General features: G+C 41.7%; 1 protein-coding gene across 2 annotated transcripts in view; it reads right to left on the bottom strand.

Annotated features, from left to right (window-relative positions):
- LOC119819176 (cytohesin 1 interacting protein) overlaps positions 1-11,994 on the bottom strand; it is a 63,149-nt gene extending 51,155 nt beyond the window's left edge. Inside the window, exons 1-3 of one of the 2 annotated variants that reach the window (XM_038337236.2) lie at positions 11,895-11,994; positions 10,939-11,045; positions 10,355-10,456 (exon numbers count right to left, since the gene is read on the bottom strand). The gene's annotated coding sequence lies outside the window, so the exon portion shown is untranslated. Of the gene's footprint in view, positions 1-3,873; positions 3,973-10,354; positions 10,457-10,938; positions 11,046-11,894 lie in introns of those variants that run through there. The other variant, XM_038337237.2, reaches the window with a different exon arrangement.
- Positions 11,995-12,276: the final 282 nt, after the last annotated feature.

Here is a 12,276-nt window from a genome sequence, read left to right as displayed (position 1 = left end):
TTAGTACCTAATCAGAACAGCATAAAGAAATCTCTTAGACGTCAAACAGTTGAGGGTCAATTCAAGGAGTTAAGTATTATGCAAACGACCACAGGATGGTAAGAAGTAACTTAAGTGTCTTGAGATAACTCCAAGAAGAAGGTAAATGTGTGTGTGGAGTGGACACTGGGACACACAGATAGTGTTCGGAGAGACAGGGGAAAGGACTAATTAATGCTGCAAGCTCCCTATAAGTTCCTTATAAGGGCAGCATGCAGCAGAGATACTAGCAGTAGCTTTGTCTTATTACTGTATGCTCATGGCTATATAAAAATAATAACCTCGCCAGGTATTGTTTAAATTCAATTATTAGAGAAATGTGTGACACAGTAGCACTTAGTAAATGTTAGTTTAAAATACCCTAGGAACCCAGAGGTATTGATTATTGGCATGACGTGGACAGAAACAACCTTGCTTTTAGGAATAAAGGCATCCTTTTTCTCAAATATCTAATGTCAATGGTATACTTGGGGGTTCTTACAGAGGCAAATTAAGGTTTTGAAAACAACATGATAACTTCTGCATTTTCCAAATGCCCAGAGACCACTAAGATCTGTATGGTGATACACCCCTTCCCACTTCCCCTGCTTGCTTCCCTTTCTTCGTTGTTTTCATTGGGTGTGACAAGCTGTCTGCGCATTACAGATGACTGATCAACCACAGGCCCAGGTTCCTGCTTATGATAGCTTTGCACCTAACACATATCTTACCCCAAGTTTTAGGAAACTCGGTATTGTTTGAAGTGTGTCGAAAGAGCCCCCATTTTCTCATTTGCTTTCCCAGTCAAATTCTATAGGGGGAGGGAATGCCAGTTAAAAGACGGAGTGAGTAGAATCATTTATCTTCTTACCCAAAAATGTCTTCTGTTTCTTAAAAGTTTGTTTTAAAAAAAAAACCCATATTCTGTCTAGAAGTATGAAATGTTGGAGTTTAAGGGAGAGAAAAACAGTGGAGTTGCTCAGGACATCCCCCGTTACGAGAGTGAAACCATGGCAACCGCATCACTTTAGGCCAGTTGAATGTCATTATTTCAGGACAGGAGTATCGCCACACTGCTTGTAAACGCAGATGAGTAAAGGGCAGTTTCTCTATAACTCAGGCTTCTCCTGGTCTTTCCTGTTGGTTAACCTACCCACGTAGCTTAGAAACACATGAAATATTTTGGTCCTTTCAGAGTGGCTCGGCTTGACTTGGCGTGTTGCAAACCAAGTGTTTCACCTCATGTAAATTTTGAGCATTTCAAGGGAAAAAAAATACATCTCTATTTCTTTCCTTAGCTGATACCAATTTCTCAGTTGTAAAAAAAAAAAAAAAAAAAAAAAAAAAAGCGCTCTCATCACCATGAATGTTTTCAATGTGGAAGCTTTCTTAAAAAAGTAGAGGATTTGTGCGGTGTGTGGTTAAGGATTCACACTCTATGTTTCATTAACTTAGCCACTGCAGTTCCCTTTGGTATAAATGGATATGAAATAAATGAAGAGACTGACAAGTAACGAAATCCCCCTGGCCCATCTCTGTGTGGTGAATATAAACGAATGTGTATGGGAATTATATCAACTATGAGAGGACCCTGTAAATTACACACTCGACACTCTCAATGACACAGGAATGATTGCATAGGGACATGAAGAGCCCTTAATTAGCCCTATATGAAGTCATTGAAGGGGGAAAATCACCTACAAGTATTCTCCGATACTTGGAATGCAGTTAATTTCACCAGTAGATAAATTGTTCATAGAATTTGTATGATTCACTGTCAGCCCTGGTCTTCCCAATCATTTTTTTTTCTCGTTTTAGAAAAGGAAACCATGTCAGACAACAGAGAGCCAACTACTTCGATATCTTTGAAGTACCCTTTAATCACAAGTCATCAGTACAAGGGTTGCTTCAGCAGGAAGGCCACTGGGGGTGACACCACTTCAGCAAACCGAGAATAAAGCCTCAGTGGCCTACACTGTGGTTAAACACCCCTATGTTCATAGCATCCCAGATCACCGGGGTTTCCCAGCTAACTCTTCACTTCTATGATGAGAGACAATGGAATTCCTGCTCTAACTGCATCTGATCCTGCAAAGTTTCTGAGTCAGGGGGATGGAAATTGCTGTACATTGTCAACAAGATTAAAGAAATTTGAGGTGCTCATTTCTCTATTGCTTGTCAAAACCGGCCTGGTTGCTTTAGAGGATACCAATTCTGTGGTTCTAGGGTTTATGGAGTCCCAGCACGTCCTATGGGGAAGGGCCTAGAAACAGAATGCCTCTCAGCATTAGGTCCTTCTCCTTAAGGTTCTACATCACTGCTCCAAGGAATGCCCCCTAACCACCCTTTTCAAAGTCTCCCTTGCAGCGTTTTTTTTTTTTTTTGTTTTGTTTTGTTTTTTTTTTTTTTAATGAATGAGTCTTTAATAAGAATGATGGGAACACATGGTGAGAATAGATCACTTTCTCCAATGATGACCCTGGAAAACCTGCTGAGTGAAAAAAGCCAGACACAGGAACACAAAACACCATGTGATTTCACTTGTATGTAGAATCTAATGAAGCGAAACTCACAAAGCATTGTTTAAAATGATGATTGTCTATGTTCCCTCACAGCCCACAGTTCTCCTGCCATACAAGGCTGGCCCTCTGGTCTTACATTCTTTGAGGGTCAAAAATCCCTTTCTTGGTTTTTACGCTTGAGCCTCTAAAGCCTAAACAGAGTACCCAGCAATGGTTGCTTGTTCTCCCCAGCCCTCTCACCCTCTGGCTTTCAGCTAAATGAATAGATGATGTTAGAGCTAGAGGCAATGGTGGAAGCATATACATCAGAAGTTAACGACAGCATGGATTCCCAGAAGGGAAAAGACAGGGCTAATGCAATATGGTAAAAGCATATATGAGGTGGAAACAGCTTCGGCTTGTAAACACACTTAATGACTCCAGAAACACCTGAGTCTACCTGATTATATTCCAGTTTCAATTAGGGTTTTGTAATTCTGATTGCACCTCTGATATTTACAAAACTGCAACCAAAATTCCAGCACTGATACCAGTCGGCATATGCCCTGATGACCGCCCTGAGAGATGTGATGTTTCCAGAAATAAGAAGAACACCATTTGCATTTGAAAATCTGGCATTTGCGCTAGTTTTTTTGGTGGCAGCCAAAACTGCCTTCAGAGAGAAGGTGGAGGTGAGAGAAAAGAGAAGACGAGAGTGGAGGAGTGTGAATCCCCATGCATCATCTCTCTGGCTCAGTGTGGCAAAGCAGAGCAATTTTGTGTGTGCCATGATGATTAATGCCCTGGAAATCAATGACAGCTTGTTTGCACCATCCAAGAACCAACTTCTCAGCCTGGGTGGGGAACCCAATACAGGCTCCTGAGACTGAGTGGATAGAAAACATTCTCTAAACAATAATTCAGTGATGACCCAATGGAAAATAGTACTTAAACACTCTGTTAATGTACAAGATTATGACTTGTATATGTACACAATTATTTATGTTTTTAATTTTTTTTAAATGCATATCTTCTAAAAAATGAAAAGAAACAACATTCTTTGCTATGTGACCAACACAAATATTCACTTAGTGTTGGACTTTGTGCTTTAAGCAGTTGCAATCAGGCTCATTTAAATGAGCGAGGTAGAGTCTCAGAGTAATTTGAAAAGATAGGTAAAATACGAAGTAGAAACTTGAGTATATTAACCATGAACATGTTCTAATAAGAACATATTCCTATAAGATGTTTCAGAAAGTCCAACTGAAAATAAAGCTGAAAACTTCCAAACATCTAGATTATAGATGGCAAAGCAATAGCAAATGGACAAATTACATTAGCTTTTGCTGCTTACCTCTGCCCCTGGTTTATAATTTCGCATCAATGAGAAAGTCTGTCAACAGTGAAAACAGAGAGAACTTGCTAGACTGTACCCCAAGACTCAGCCCTTTGAGAATATCTAATCGAGAATGTTCTAGAGACAAAGTGGAAATATAATAATAATCTACTTTAAAAAGAGCTTCTCTGAGAACTGACTCGTTTGAGAAGCACTCTGTCTTTTCCCAACATGCTGCAACTCAGAAGCTCTGGCCGTTCCTGCCGTCGGGCTGTGCGCTGCCCTGCACTGGACCAGCTAGCCAAGAGGATCAACTGCTCTAAGGTGGGTGTTTACTCTAAACACCAGTTCAACTCTGCCTTTGGGTTCAGCTGTGTGATCAGCTGCCGCACCTCCCACCCCTCCCGAGGAGCTGACCTCTCTTCTCTATCTGAATCTCTAGTCTGTTTCCTCTCTGCCTCCTTATCTTAAGTAAGCCCTGCCTCTCACGGTTATCTCTGTGTTTACTAGAAACAATTTACGGAGTACACGAAGCCACGCCCCCATTCTGTCTAACTTGCCAGCTTCAATTTGGGGCTTCTTCTGATTCTCCCAACCTACTTTAAAAGCCAACTCAAGATATGAACACCGAAGTTTTCTAAGAAAACAGAATTCCAGGGACTGCTGTTTTTCTGAGTAATAGCCATTGTAGAGTTGCGTCACCCAGAACAGTTAAGTGTGATGTACGGTTCTCCGTAATACTGAAAGTATAAAATGCTCACTGTCCAGGTCCAGGTTTCCAGGAAGGAATGGATTCTTTGCACCTACAGCGCTGCTCCCCAGTTGCCTCAGGATGAAATCAGGCAGAGGCAGGTGTAGTGGTGGTCATCCTTCACCTTAGCATTCACGGGGCAGAGGCAGATAGATCTCTGTGAGTACAAAACCAGTGTGGTCTACTCTAACAAACATAAAATAGAGGCAGAAGGTAGAGGATCAACTATGCCTATGATTTTATAGACAACCTCTGATCAGGGAGGAGAGCCATATGACATTATTCTGTCCCGTATAAATGATGAAGTCCACTGTGTCTGGCTAAATGTGACTATCATGGTATTATTAATATAAAAAATAAGTTTTAGCATATTTTACTTGATAAGCCAGACTTAAGATTACAGCAAAATTGAGTGAAAAGTTCAGAGTCCCATATGTCCAGTCACCACAGGCTCAAGGCCTTGACCTTCACCAACGTCCTGCATCACAGCAGTGTAGAGGTTACAGCATCATCACCCAAATCCATAGCTCACGTTACCGTTCACTCCCGCTGCTTTATATTCTACGCATTTGACCAAGGTATAGTTATGAGCAATCAACACTGTAGCACTGTACAAAATGGTTTCACTACCCTAAAGTCCTCTGTATTCAGACCCACTGATTTCTGTTCCCTGCTAAACCCCTGACCTTTACTGTGCCCTCCTGTCATCTCTACCACATTGTCACATTGCTCTGATTTTGTGTGTGTGTGTGTGTGTGTGTGTGTGTGTGTGTGTGTGTGAAACCTTTTCAACTTGGCTGGTTTCATCTAGCAACGTGCCTCTAAGTCTCCTCAATGTTTTTCACACCCCCAATAAACAAGAGATGTGGCTTTTAGCTCCAGCTAATATTTCACAGCCTGTGTCTATCACCAATTGTTTACCCATTCGCTTGCTGAAGGATGCCGTGGTTTCTTCTGTGTTTTGGGAATTCTGAGCAAAATTACTCTAAATATATGCATGTGTGCATGCATGAGGCGGAGCATAGTTTTCAACTTATTTGAAAAACACCAAGCAACACAATTGCTGGATTTTATGCAAAGACCGTATCTAGCTCTGCAAGAAGCTGCCAGTCTCTCTTCCAAAGTGACTGTGCCATTCTGCAGTGCCACCAGCAATCAGTGAAGGCTTTTGTTGTTCTAGCTCACCGTCTGAGCAGGGCTCAACGACTGAGGGTTCTACCACTGTGGCACGGTGTACTGTTATCTCTGTGTTTTCACTGCAGTTGTGTGGTATTGATTACCCCCCATTCTTCTCCCATTGGGGAACACGTTTTCAATCCTCTTAGACACCAAGTTTTACTCTTGAGTCCTATAGGTTCTTGGAATAGATTTAAACTTGTAACTTATCTTTTCCTTCTTTTTTGTTTTTGTTTTTATGGGGGGGGGGACATGTTCTCACTATGAAGCCCAAGTGTGGCTCAACATTTCAATCCTCCTGTCTCTGTTTCTACACCCTGAGAGTACAGACGAGCAGAGCCATGCCTTTCTGCATTGTCATTCTCTCAATGGGGCTTTATACAGGTCCGAAAGCTTCAATTTTACGTTAGTCAATACCCCCAAAGTTCATCAATGTAATGGGTGATTGAGTATATGTTTTCCTATTGCCAGAGTTGTAGTTATAGATGCCCAGTATCAGGATTAAAAAGAGGGACGACTGATAACACCTGGAGTAAGGCACCTTCTACAAAGCTTATCAAAGGACAGGTAAATGGCTCTTGTGCTCTCAACTTCCATGCCATATTGTGACACCCCTCCCCCTTTACTAGTCAAATCTAAAAAAAGACTGGGGAGGGGGAAGAACAAGGCAGCCTGAGTGGGGAGAAAAAGGAAGTATTACTAAAGTTTTTCCATCCACTCCGGAGCCAAGTACATGGGCCAACAAGAGAAGCAATCTTAAACCTGTAGGAAAGAAGAGTCAGCACTAGCTTTCGCATCTGCACTTGAACTATCCTGAACAATCCTCCTCCCCATGTCTGAGGAAAGAAAAAGACTAGGAAAAGAGAGAAGGCTCAGTTCTGGGCTACTCACATATATGTGTCCTTGAGCCAAGCAACTCGGGGAAGTAGCTAAGTTTGTGATACCTTGAGAAATTTCACCAAGGAGATTCAGTTGTTAACAAGAGGATGACAAGAAATGATAGCAAGAATGAGATTTTACTGGAGCAAGATCTGCAATCCATATATAAAGGAAGTGTCTGAGAACTCTCAAGTAGGTGCTTTCTACACAGAGGGTCCCGGGCACCAGGACATACTTTCTGGAGGACAGACTATAACTACACTATTAGATAAGAGGGACAAATAATTACCCTGTCATCCTTGGTCCGGTCACCTCACACTGTAGAAACCCAAGAGATGAAAAGGGAAATTGCATCCCAGAAGGAGTGGATACCCAGAAGCCTCTGTTTGACTGGCAATACTGAACTGAGATTGAAACTTTCATAATACTGAATTGTGTTGTGTTTTTTGTGTTTTATAGAAAAACAAAACCTCAAGTATCTGCCAAAGGAAAAGAGAAATCTCGAAAAGTTTAATTGAAAAAGAAAACATTAGTTCCAATACCTAAGCTCCTGACAAGTTGACTATTCAGTAATCTCTTCAATAAAAGTAGAAACAACATGAACTATCCATCTCTTCCACTGAAGAGATCACAAGTGAAAACTGAATCAGTCCCTTAGCTATTAACTTTGTATTTACAATAAGATGAAGTAGAAATCTTGAATCAAAGAACAACCTGAGCAGGATTACCAGTGGGGCTCAGAACAGCAGATGTGCTATGTACTATAGAATTGGAAACAGATTATGGAAGAAGGAAAGCCATGGATTTAAACTTTGACTCTAATTTGAGGTAGCGTGGAATAATTTATACATACATACATATATTCATATGTATATTCATATCAATACAATAATGTGATTCCCATAAGAGAAAGACTCTAGCAAACTCTAATAATATCTAACCCTGCGGCAGGCTTCTAATTTGCTGGGCAGGATATGACATGAAGAAATTTGCTAGCTAGGAACTTCACAACTTTGTGTCTACTAGGTAAGGGGTCTGGCTAGATATGCAGGGAGTAGACATACGTGATAGCTTGAAGCTATAATAATGTTTATTCTAAGCTACGAACATAGACTGGCATAACTGACATAGCCTTGTTCTTACTGAAGCAGTAACTGAGGCGAGAAAAAAATGGTATCACTGTAAATTATACAGAGGCAAATCTAGATAGAATTTCCATTTTACTCTCTCTTCATTATATTTGAAGGTTCTCTAGAAATAATTTGAAACAAATTAATGGGGCATCAATTTTTTTATGTAGAAATGCTGAAATGTTTTCCAGCTGTTTGGTATTTCGTTTCAAATTCATGTGGAAACAGCAACATCAATACCTTTTTAGTGGGGTTTCTAACACAATGGAACCCAGCAGATGACAGAAGTCCAAAAACGGTAGCCACTTTTGTCAGCCCTTTTGTCTGAAATACCTTCAGTGATTGTAAACATGAGAATGTACCAATAGCACCTAGAGATAGAAAAGCACTGGTAATGTGCTAAGAACTGTATACTTGCTGGGAGGTGGTGGCACACGCCTCTAATCCCTGCACTCAGGAGACAGAGGTAGGTGGATGTCTGTGAGTTCGAGGTCAGCCTGATCTACAATAACTAGTTTCAGGATAGGCTCCAAAGCTACACAAAGAAATCTTATCTCAAAAAAACTAAAAGAAAAAGAAAGGAAGGAAGAAAGGAAGGAAGGAAGGAAGGAAGGAAGGAAGGAAGGAAGGAAGGAAGGAAACTATATACTTAAGTTAAAAATTTTGTTTGTGGAAACTAAACAAACAAAATTTCAAACAAAATTTCTCATTCAAGAACTATTCTGTCAGTGGAAAAATGTAAAATAAGAATTTAAGCCGGGCGGTGGTGGCGCACGCCTTTAATCCCAGCACTCGGGAGGCAGAGGCAGGCGGATCTCTGTGAGTTCGAGACCAGCCTGGTCTACAAGAGCTAGCTCCAGGATAGGCTCTAAAGCTGCAGAGAAACCCTGTCTCGAAAAACCAAAAAAAAAAAGAATTTAATACTCCATGCTAGAGTAGATGGAAACTGAAGGAGGAGTCTGGATGAGGAGAAGCTGGGACAATGTGGCCAGATTGTACGAGTCCCCCCAATTCCATCTTTGTCTTTAAGAAAAGCACCTGAGATATCAGCGCTGTTTGTTTTACTCTAGGAGCTGCGATTCTGAGAGTAACGTGGGATCAACTGCAATAGAAGTCGGCCAGCTGGTAGACCGCGCACACTGTGCACAGCATTGCTAGCTTCTTTAACTTGATCCCAGGACTCTTCCTTTATCTTACCATGTTTCTCTTCACACATAATCTCCACACATGGTGAGTGGTAAACACGAACAAATCACAGAATTGGAAGCTCTTTACTTTGTTCTCTTTTAGTGGCTCTCACAATGATCTTCCCATGGAAAATCAATTGAACTATTGACGGAAATACCATTGCTGGATCAATTATAATTGTAGCTACTGGTGCCGTCTTGGTTGCTCACTATTATTCTTAGGGGAAAAAAAAAAAAAAACACGTGCTGGTGAGGAAATGTGTCTCCTATTTAGATCATGGCTTTCAGTGGTGTAGCTCTAACCCAGGACCTCAAATATGCTATGGCAGCATGCTAGCCCTGAGATATATCCCCAGGGCTATCCTCATCCACTGCCCAGAATAGAAGCTACCCATAAACATTGGTTTTTGACCCTCACGACTTTTCCAGGGGGCTTCATGCATCAGTTGAGATCCACTGTGCTGTGTCTTCCTTTTAAGACAGGAAAGAGTCCTTAACGAAGGCTCTCTGGACACAGTAGCCTGACCCCTGGTGGTCCAACCCTAAAATGTAACTCAGACACAACAGGGAACACTATGTCTGGCTTGAAGTAAACCTATTTTGCTGGTAACTTGACTGTCGGTTGTTCCTGGCTGAGCTCTGAGCAACTCAGTCAGGCCTGTCTCACAGAGAGCATCTAAAAGCAAGGACTTTGCTGGCTTGTTCTTGTAGCAGCCACAAAAAGTGATAGCCTGTCAATTAAAATGTTTAATTGACTGTTCTCTGCAGTTGATACAGGGTGGAAAGGACCAGAAGAGCTGATGTCCACACACGCACACGCATGTGCGCACACACACATCCATATGTACATGTAAACATATGCACACAGAGTACATTCTCACTAGTTGCAGTTGCCTGTTTAAATCATCAGAACACCATATTTGAGTTCTGGTGTGCAGTCAGTTTCTGCTTGACTTCTAATTGGCTCTCTTGTTGCTGCCATTCTTGCAGTGATAACATAATCCCATATTTATTAAACCTTTGTGACTGTGATAAAAATATTAACTACATGTCATAAGCCCAGCATTTGCCCTGACACAAGATATACCCACCAGCAAATCCACTGGCCATATGCTATTTTATATATACATATGTGTATATATATATATATAAACAGATCTTCAAGCAAAGCATGGAAATCCAAAATATTTAGAAAAGAAACTCCAAAGAGCGAGTCACCTTACTCACTAAGCACACAAATGAAAAAATCCCAGCAATAATTTATTTATCTTAATACACAATACTTCATTAAAATGTGTTCAATTTCTCCTTTCCCTCAAATCAACTAGAGCAATGCGTGCTGAGACTCAGTCCCCACTTTTCCCAATCAAACTTACCATAAGACTATAGTGGGCAAACGTCAATGAGATCACCTCCTGCTCTCAAAGCCGGAACCAATGAGGTCTGGGTCTACTCCATCCACTGGAATTCACAGCCCCCTGTAATGCCACAAGACACTTACAGAGAGAAAAGGAAAGAGTCTGGCCCTAGCCCCTTCTACCCATCTCATTTTCTCTCAAGGATAGCCCATCTATTCTTTCACAGCGGGGACTAACATCATAAATAGACAGAAAATAAATAAATAAATAATTCGATGCTGCTTATGCAAGTCCCCAGTCCTGTCCAAATGGGGAATTTGCTCACTGATGAATTAAGGGGGAGAGAAAGCCTTTCTTATCTGGGGTCCCTCCCAAGCAGATGTTTTTCTTGTGGCTTTCTTTCATGTGGACTGGGAGCTTTTAGAATGCCAAAGCCGCTTATTATCCTCTAAGTACAAATTTTACTCTATGTGTTTTTGTTTTCCAGGTATAGAATGAACGTGTCCCAGTTAGAAGGAAGTTTCTGTGTATAATTTTTTTTAAATCTAAAGACCTGCTTCTAGTTTACTTTGTAGCACTCAGTTAAAGCCAGACTGACTTACCTGAGTTTTTCTTTAAAGCAGAACAAGCATCATATTTTGGGAGGTGGTCTGTCTCTTTAACGGAATACCATGTTGGTTTTTGCCCACATGACATTCATTTCCAGTCCCTAGAAACAGTTTCGAGAGAGCAAATGTGCCACATGGACAGCAGTTATGGTATAAATATGTATTATGGAAAATTTCCACCCACACGGAGAACCTCACGGTCTCCGTTAGAAAACAAGTTGCTTCAATGCAGAAAATAGGCGTTGTTGCTGCCTTTAAAGCAAGCTCTTCCACGGGGAGCTGTTCTATTTATTTGCAGCCCGCAACTGCACTGGCTGCTTTGAAAGCTTTACTGTGTGTCATTAGCTGCAACTTAATCTGTCGCAACCTCCGGGCTCAAAACCTCTTTTGTTTGAATTTACTTTACTCTGATGGACATGCATTCTCCATAGAAACCATAGCTTTGCCCACCAAAGGACATGTCACCTTTGTAACCGTCACCTTCCTAAGACCTAAGACACTGTGTTTGCAGGCGGTGGCAAACAGGTGAGAAACCACAACCACCTTAGCCGACCATATGCGGACTTACACACTGCTGTTCCCAGCCACGAAACATGAATAGTGAAAGCTGCAGGCAGAGATAGAAGTCTTGCCCATATAAAAGGGATCTGGCTTATGAGTACTTTATAACAGAACTAAGATCCAGACGCTCGTCGAGGCATGTGTGGAATCCACTTAAAACCCACACAGGCAACTTTGGCATATACTGTCTCTACACCTTTGTTGTTTGCCCAGCTGGACTGAGCTTGATGCTGCCTCATGGAAGAGTTGTGCATCCTGTAGCTTCTCCCATGGCTTGACCAGGCTCCTTATTTCCACTTCTCCAGACTTCCTCCGCCCCACCCCACCCCGGAGTCTTTAAAGAATCTGTGAAAAGTTTACTCTGTTCCCACCCCGTCCTCCCATCGTACCTGTGCCGGAGCAGTCTACAGGAGGCAGGAAGGACAGGATTAATGGGAGAATCCAGCCTTGCAAAGAAGGGAGGGCACAGTCCTGGCAGCTGGAAGATGGAAATGGGAGGAATTTGTGTACCTTGACAAGTATGGTCCGGTGCCAACCAAAACATTCTTTTTTTTTTTTCCAAGAAGTTCAAAGCACTTTGTAAACATTAACCCGTAAGGCTAAGTAGTCATGAAGTAACTGTTACTTGAATACGCCCTTAAGATAGCAACCGCAAGCCAACTCGTTAAAAGGGCCACACTATTGCTTCCTTGTTTCTCAATATTTACTGAGCCCCTACTGTGTGCAGGGCACTGAGGGTAAATGGACACCTGGGCATGTTCAGATAGTTCC

The sequence above is a fragment of the Arvicola amphibius genome, chromosome 7 (genome assembly GCF_903992535.2).
Source record: "Arvicola amphibius chromosome 7, mArvAmp1.2, whole genome shotgun sequence".
Classification (NCBI taxonomy): Eukaryota; Metazoa; Chordata; class Mammalia; order Rodentia; family Cricetidae; genus Arvicola; species Arvicola amphibius.
The sequence above is the reverse complement of the archived record's forward strand: the minus strand, read 5'-3'. Positions and strand labels throughout refer to the sequence as shown.